Source organism: Lemur catta, chromosome 1 (assembly GCF_020740605.2).
Source record: "Lemur catta isolate mLemCat1 chromosome 1, mLemCat1.pri, whole genome shotgun sequence".
Lineage (NCBI taxonomy): Eukaryota > Metazoa > Chordata > Mammalia > Primates > Lemuridae > Lemur > Lemur catta.
The window spans coordinates 241394001-241402786 of record NC_059128.1 but is presented as its reverse complement, the minus strand read 5'-3'; positions in this window follow the sequence as shown (position 1 = coordinate 241402786).

Here is an 8786-nt window from a genome sequence, read left to right as displayed (position 1 = left end):
TTACCTAACTCAAGGTTACAAAAGATTTTTTCCTTGTATTCCAGAAGTTTTGTAGTTTTAGGTTTTACATTTAGATCTATGATCAATTTTGAGTTAATTTTTTGTATGTGTTTGAAAGCATGGATAAAAGTGCAGTTAAAAAAATTTTTTTTTTTGTCACATGGATATTCAGTTGTTCCAACAACTTGTTCAATACTGTATCCTTTCTCCATTGAATGTTCTTTGCACTTTTGTTGAAGATCTATTGAGCATATATGCATGTGAATTTATTTCTGTACTTTCTATTCTGTTCCATTGATATATTCCATTATTTTATTTTGAAACATCATTTCCCTCCAAAAAGTAGAATATAGAACATGTTGATTATTCAAAATCTGGGAAGACAAACAAGAAGAAGGCAAAAACCAACCAAAATCCAACTACCCAGACACAAGTGTGGTCAATATTTTGGAAATATTTTTCCAGTCTTTCTTTTCTAGGTATCTTTTTCATATTTATTTTTGGAAGCAGTCATAAATCCCTTAAGAAATTGTATAGTAATCTATCATATCTCCAATCTTCCTCCTCCCCTTCCTTCCTTCCTTCCCTCCTTTCATAATGGGTAATAATTCAGTCAAATATTCATTAGATAACATTTCTCCTCCTCTCTTCACATTTCTCCTTTTCTCTTCCTTTTCCTTTTCTTCCTCTTCCCTTCTTCCTCCTTTCCTCAGGACTGAAGGTTAGACCAGTTGTAGTTGTTTTGTATGCGTGCATAGGTGTGTGTAGGGGTGTGTGTGTGTGTGTGTGTGTGTGTGCACTGGTCTGCATGTCTTAAGGCTAAGGATCCAAATGAGTGCAGCTGGAAGAATGGTAATATTCAGGGGGATTGAGTCAGTAAGTAAATATATTGAGGTTAACGAGAGCCAGGTTTCTCACTGTCAGGGAAAGCAGTTATATATATGGAAAGCGTGTGTGTGTGTGTGTGTGTGTGTGTGTGTGTGTGTGTGTATGTGTGAGAGAGAAAGGATGTTGAATACGCCCTTTGATTTTGAAAAATTTAAATATATGCAAATAGATATAACTAATGCATATATGTGTATACATATATAAAAGTTTCTTTTTATATATAATCTCTATATAATTTGCATATTGCTATGTTTTTGAGCTATTTGAGAGTAAGTTGCAGACATAATGCCCTACCACACCTTGATACTTGAGTGTGCATTTCCTAAAAAATATGACACTTTTCCTACTTAACCATAATATAACAATCAAGATAAGGAAATTAACACTGATTAAATATTATATACACTCTGTCTACTAAGAGGGCCTAGAAGCCATGGCATCTCAATAACAATGAACACACCTAGCTTCTACATCTTAGTTTCTAAATACTATTTTCTACTAAAAGGAACCAGGGATACTTGGAGGAATGTCTGACTCCAGGGATAAGGCAGGAGAAGTATCATTTAGCCTGGAACATCTTCTTGTAACAGAAAGTGAGGAAGATGCCCAAAGAATGATGGATACATGTCAAAAGGACACATGAGTCCAGTTGAAGGGACTCCTATTTGCCAAGTTTGGGACAATTTGAGAATCAAAATAAATAATTTTAAAATGTTACTTGTTATTAAATAGGAATCCAGGAATCCATACAGATAACAAATAAATTAAGAAGGAGGAAGAAAATATTATCCTGTAGTAAAAAGCCAATTAAAAAAAGTAGACATAGTTTCAAAGTATTTTCCCACAAAATACTTATTAATTACTTAAGAAGTATGAAACATTTATAATTAACTTTACAGTAGAAAACCTGCCAGACCTCATCTTACCAAGGAATAAAAATTAGCATCAACAGTAATGGGACAAATCAACGTCGTATGCCTCCTGATATGATGCCCTGAGAAGAGCACAGCATCACTTCTGTAGTATTGCTGTCCAAAACACACAAGGCACAAGGAAATATCAGGCAAACCCCAGCTGAGGGATGTTCTACAAAGTGACTGGCATGGACTCTTCAAAAAAAAATCTAGGTCATGGAAGACAAGGAAAGTCTGAAGAACTGTTTCAGATTGACGAAGAGTAAAGAAACACGACAAATGCACACATAACCTTGTATTGGATCCTGACTTATAAAATTTATTATTGGAACAATCAGTGAAATTTGAATGGCATATTTGGATTATATGGTAATATTGTCATGTTAATTTTCTGATCTTGATGGCTTTATTGCGACTATGCAAAAGACTATTTGTTTTTAGGAAATACACACTGAAGTATCAATGGAAACAGAACATCTGTAGATACTCTGTTTAGTTTTAGTTATCAATTTCTGGATTTATTCCATTGTGGTCAGAAAACATATTCTGTATAATTTCAAATCCTTTGTAATTTGTTGAAACTTATTTCACGGCCTAGCATTTGGTCAACTTTTGAAAATGCTTCATGTATATTTGAAAAAAATGTATTCTCCAGTTGTTTGGTATAGTCCTATGTTCTATATGTTCTATAATGCCTATTGGGTCACTTGTTAATTGCACATTTACATTTTCTACACTTTTACAATTTTGTTTTGCCTATTTATTTTATCTGCAACTGAGAGAGGTTATTAAAATGTGTCACTATGATTGTAGATTTGTCTGTCTATCTGTCCTTGTATTTCTGCAAATTTTTGATTTGTATAGTTTGAGGCTCTGTTATTAGGTGTATATTACTTAGAATTGTTATATCTTCCTGGTGCATTGAACCTGTTATCACTATGAAATATCCTATTTCTACTAATATTTTTGAAATTAAAGTCTATTTTGTTTAGTATTAATTTAACTATGTGAGCTTTCTTTAGTGTTCATGTGATTCATATTTATTTTTTATTCTTTTACACACAATCTTTCCTTTTCCTTATATTTTAGGTGCTTTTCTTATAAATACCATATAGTTGCATGTGCATTTGTGTGGATGTGTGTGTTTTGTCTACTCTGATAATCTGTCATTTTTGAAGTGTTTTGTTTATTGACATTTAGTGTAATTACTGATACATTGGTGCTTAAATTTACCATATCACTATGTGCTTTCTATTTGCTTTGCCTATTGTGTTCCCCTTTCTCTCCTTTATTGACTGATTTTGAATTTAGTATTTTCTCCTATTCCATTTCCCTCTTTGATTAGCTTGGTATTTCTAGCTGACACCTCTGGTGCATTGTATCACTTCTTATCCCACTTCAGATTTCTGCTGCAACTCCAGTAGACAGATCCTTATGAGCACAGGTTTACCTCAAGTGAACAGCATCTCACCTCAAGCACTCAATGTGTATTTTTCACTTTTAGCCCCAGGGACTTCTCTGATGCCAAAAGGGAGCAAATGCAGTCCCAAAGAGCAGGGAAATTCATGCCCTCAGGGGCAACCCTCAAGCAGTGGGGGAGGGGAGCTAGTGAATAAATGCTCCAGCCTTGCCTTCTTCAGGAGGACAATTATTGGTGGCTTTCTCAAGTGGTCCCTGTGCAAGTCCCTATTGCTCACAGTAGTGACCTTGGTAACATACTTCATGATTATTGGCTTTTGTTCCTTCCTTGTATTGCTTTCTCTGCTTCTTCATTGTTGCTTTCTGAGATCACCTTATAGGTGAACAATCTGCATTCAAGCTCATACCCAAGACTTTGTTTTTTCTTTGGGCAGGGGGGTGAAACCCAAACTAAGATATATTACTGGAAAGCTGATAATCAGGATGGGCCTCTGGAATTAGATCACTTACTGTTCAGATGACCACAAAGACCCCATTGCTGTGGAAAAGGGATGAGGATAATACCTGGCCTGCTTTAGCATCCCAATTGCTCAGACTCGCACCTTCCATAGATTAGGATGAGGTATAAGTGGAACAGAAAGCACTGGATTGTGCAACTGGGTCAGCATCTGAACAGTACTAGGGGAGTAAATTATAATAATTACAGAGTTGATGAGTGCTATGGTTTGAATATGTCCCCCAAAGTTGATGTGTTGGAAACTTAATTGCCATTGTGACAGTATTAAGAGGTGGGGGCCTTAAGAGATGCGTAGGTCATAAAGGCTCTGCCCTCACAAATGGATTAATGCCATTATTGCAGGAATGGATTAGTTGTTGTGAAAGTAGGCTCCTAATAAAAGGATAAATTCGGCTCCCATCTTGACTTTTGTGCACTTGCTTCTGCCTTTCACCTTCCATCATGGGATAACCCTTGCAGGTCCTGATGTCATGCACTCGGACTTCTCAGCCTCCAGAATCATGAGCCAACTAAATCTCTGTTCTTCATAAATTACCCAGTCTCAGGTATTTCGTTACAGCAGCAGAAAATGACCTAAGACAGAAAATTGATACTGACAAGTGGGGTTATTATTAATACTATAACAAAATACCTGAAAATGTGGAAGTGGCTTTGGAACTAGGTAATGGGTAGAGGCTGGAAGAATTTGGAGGAACAGGCAAGAAAAAACCTAGATTTCCACGAATGGCACATTATGGAAAATTCTGGCAAAGGATCAGAAGAAGAGAAGAGCTGTAGAGAAAGTCTGAATCTTCTTAGAGATTACTTGTTTATAGAAATAAGAATAGTAAAGTCCATTCTGATGAGGTCTCAGCTGGAAATGAGAAATAAGGTATTGGAAATTGGAGTAAAGGTCACCCTCATTATACAATTGCAAAGAACTTGGCAGAATTGTATCTGTGTCCTAAGACGTTGTGGATACAGAACTTAAGAGGGATGAACTAGAATATCTCGTGGAAGAAATATCAGGCTATTGTATGGTTACTTATAACTGCATATAGTGAGATGTGAGAGGAAAAATATAACTTAAAGATGGAATTTATAATTAAAGGGAGAGCAGAGCCAGAAGATTTGGAAAATTTACAGCCTGGTCATGTAAAGAGTGAAAAGCATGTTCAGGAGAGAATGCTAAGGGTGTAGTCAAGTGTCCATTTGTTAAAGAAATTAATATGGATAGAAGGAAGTCAAGTCCTATTCATCAAGACAATGAGAAAAAGACCCTGAAGGCATTTCGGAGACTTTTGAGGCTGCCTCTCCTATGACAAGCCAGAGGTCTAGGAGGGCAGAACAGTTTTGGGAGATGGGCTGGAAGCACCTTCCACAAGCTCGTTGCCCAGAGCTTCCCAGGACTCTGCTTCCTGAATTCTAGTAAAGTGCCCCTTAGCCACCCTAGCCATGCCTCAAGCAGGCTCAGATGCTGCTAGACCCAATTCTGAAGGTACAAGGGGTGACCCTTGGTGGTGTCCATGTGGTGTAATCATAACTCCGCAGTCATGAAGAATGCAATAGCCAATGGAGACATGTCATCCTCCACCTAGATTTCAGTGAATGTCCTGGATAGCCAAGGGAATAGAACCACTGCAGAGAGCCCCTATTAGGGCAGTGCTGAATTGGAAATGTGGGGTTGGAGGTGCCATGGAGAGTCCCCATCAGGCCAAGGGAGTGGGACAAGCCCTGAGACCCCAGAAATGTAGGGCCAACAGCATGCAATTCCAACCTGAGAGAGCCAAAGCATAGGCTGAGCCTAACAAAGCCATAGGGGTGGGAGCCTTTGGAGGCTCAACTTCCCTAGTGTGCCCAGGTTGTGGGATATGTAGTCAAAGGAGATCATTATCCAGCTTTAAGAGTTAATGTTTCCCCTGTTGGGTTTTGGACATACGTGGGGCCAGTTACCCCTTTCTTCTTGCCTATTTCTGCCTTTTGGAATGGGAATGTCTAATATCTGACTCACCATTGTATTTTGGAAATAAATAACTTGTTTTAATTTCATAGGCTAACAGCTAAAGAAATTTGCCTCAAGATAAATTGTACTTTGAGTCTTACCCATTATGTATCTGATTTAGATGAGACTCTGGACTTTGGACTTTTGAACCGATGCTGGAACAAGTTAAGATTTTCAGAACTATTGGGGTGAAATGAATGTATTTTGAATTGTGAGAAGAACAGGAATTTTGAGGGCTAGAGGCAGAATGCTGTGGTTTGAATATGTCTCCCAAAGTTAACTGCCATTGTAACAGTATTAAGAGGTGGGGCCTTTAAGAAGTGATTAGGACATAAGGGCTTTGACCTCATAAATGGATTGATGCCTTTATTGCAGAGGTGGGTTGGTTATCCTGGCAGTGGGCTCTTGATAAAGGATTAAGTTTGGCCCCAATCTTGACTCCCTGTCTTGAGAACTTGCTTCTGCCTTTTGCCTTCCACTATGGGATGATCCTCACCAGATGTGGACACCATACTCTTGGATTTCCCAGCTTTTAGAACAGTGAGCCAAATCAATTTCCATTCTTTATAAATTACTCATTCTGTGGTATTCTGTTATAGCAGCAGAAAACAGACTAAGACAATGGGCTTTTGTTAATTGCCTTGAAAGCCTTGAAGAAGAGAATGACAGGTTCAGTTCAGCCATCTATAAACTCAGTCCGGGCTATGAAAGCCAGAAGTCCTCAATGGCAGTGTTTAAGGAGACTTATTCCTTTTAGGGATCAGCAGATGGTGACAAACATCAAGCCCGAGATTTAACTGAAAACAGCAGAGCTGTAAGGGAGACTAAATAAAGTAGTCTTGATGTATATTTTCTGCTAAAGTTAGAGCCCTAAGAAGTGGGACTCACATCTGTAATGGAGATATTTGGGTGGATGTACCAGAGAATCTTGAGCTCCCAGATTTCCCTAAACCTGCAAGGTTGGCAGAAGCAGTTGCCTCTCCTTTTCTGGAGGAGAGTCTCACTTCGCTTGGTAACCATGAAAGACTCCCAAGGTGGCTGCTTCATAGGGCAATGTTTACCCTTCTCGAGATTAGCTCACGCTATACCTCACTGCCTCTAAACCTATAGTTTAAGAGGAGAAATATAGTTCCTTCATCAAGATGAAATATCTTGCTTTCCAAAAGAATTGCAGGACCCAGCTAATATGAACCAGCAGGAACCAGGAGAATATATGTGAACATTGGAGTACATGGGGTGAAATATAACACCAGATAGGGAGGAGTTTATGAACATGGTAGCACTCTCCTGTGACACAGAATTTAACAACATGGAAAAGACACTTGGAGTGTGTATTAGTATCCTGCTGGAATGACTTCTTGAAGCTTCTTGGGCATGGTTAGTATTTATAATATAAGAGGTGGAAATGCCAGAACTGCCTTGGTGCAGAGTGCTGAGGGAGGAATGAGAGGACTCAGGAAGGTGTTAATGTTAGAGTGGATTTATTATATGAGACTAGAGAATTTATCCCTTGGTCATGTTGCCCAAGAGGATCCAGAGGACACTCCATTCATCACAGTAATAAGGAACTCACTAGTAAGGGGTAGGGTACTTGGTGTTTTGAGCATTGGTGACCATCTGTTGTAGGCTAGTGTTGATGGTAGGAGATACTGCCATAGTACTGGGCTCCCTAAAAGCAATGATAAGATTTCAGAATAGGAGAGTGCAGGTGGGGACAAGGTGAACTTAATTATTGTAATGAGAAACAGGGTCAGAGGAGCAGCCATAGTTCATTGACTGGCAGGGATCCGTGCTGATGGGTAATAGACCATGGTGTTCAGTCAAGAACTGTAAAGGTTCTGAGATTTTATCCTACATCTAAGCTAACATATTAGTCTGCCACAGTGTCATGGATGATGACAAAGGCCATGAGACACTTGAATCAGAGACAAAGGATGGTTTATTCTTCACAGTCATAGTCGTAGCCAGAGTACCAGCATTTGAACTGGTTTCCAGAACTCTGAATCCTACAGGATGCCATGATAAGGGCTAGTTGATGCCTGAAGACGTAGTGGGTTCCTGAGCTTAGAAAACTCCAATATTTTATAATGATTACGAGCAAATCTTTCTAACCTCTGCCCTGGAAGGAGACATTATCTTTTTTATTAAAAATGCCTTATCCTCTGAAAGGAGACATTATCTTTATTTTCCAAAACTGTTTGGTCTACATTCTTGAGATGATAGTCTGAAACAAAGACTATCAGTGCCTCTGTTGATAAGATGTGCAGAAACCTGAGCCATCAGTGGACAATTGTCTCCTAACAATATTCACTTCTTCTTTCTTTCTTTCTTTCTTTTTTTTTTTTGAGACGGAGTTTCACTCTGTTGCCCGGACTAGAGTGCGGTGGCGTCAGCCTAGCTCACAGCAACCTCAAACTCCTGGGCTCAACCAATCCTCCTGCCTCAGCCTCACAAGTAGCTGGGACTGCAGGCATGTGCCATCATGCCCAGCTAATTTTTCTCTATATATATTTAGCTGTCCATATAATTTCTTTCTGTTTTTTAGTAGAGATGGGGGGTCTCGCTCTTGCTTAGGCTGGTCTCGAACTCCTGAGCTCAAAAAATCCACCCGCCTCGGCCACCCAGAGTGCTAGGATTACAGGTGTGAGCTGCTGCGCCCGGCCCACTCCTTGTTTCTATACCACCTTCACTTGGGGCAAATTTTCCCAAGAGTATGTCACTCCATCAGTTAATCTAATTAATCAGACCAACAGGGGCCAGGATCAAATCTCCTTAATTTGTATCACACAGCATTTAATTAAGGGTACCATCAACAGGACTCCAAATAATGGGAGTCTTGTGATATTGACTTCAAACCCACCTTCCTTCCTGCCCAGGTTCCTGGATTAAATCAGCTGAACAAATGTCATAAGCCATCAGAATCTACCTTTGAAAGCAAGTGGCTTTCACCTTAGGTTTCTGTGTTGACCTTTCCACATGGCCCAAGGCAATAATCTAGATTTAGCAGGACGTATTAGTGGTTGTACAGACTCTGCCTTGGTCTGTAAGGAGAAAGTCTATTATCTAT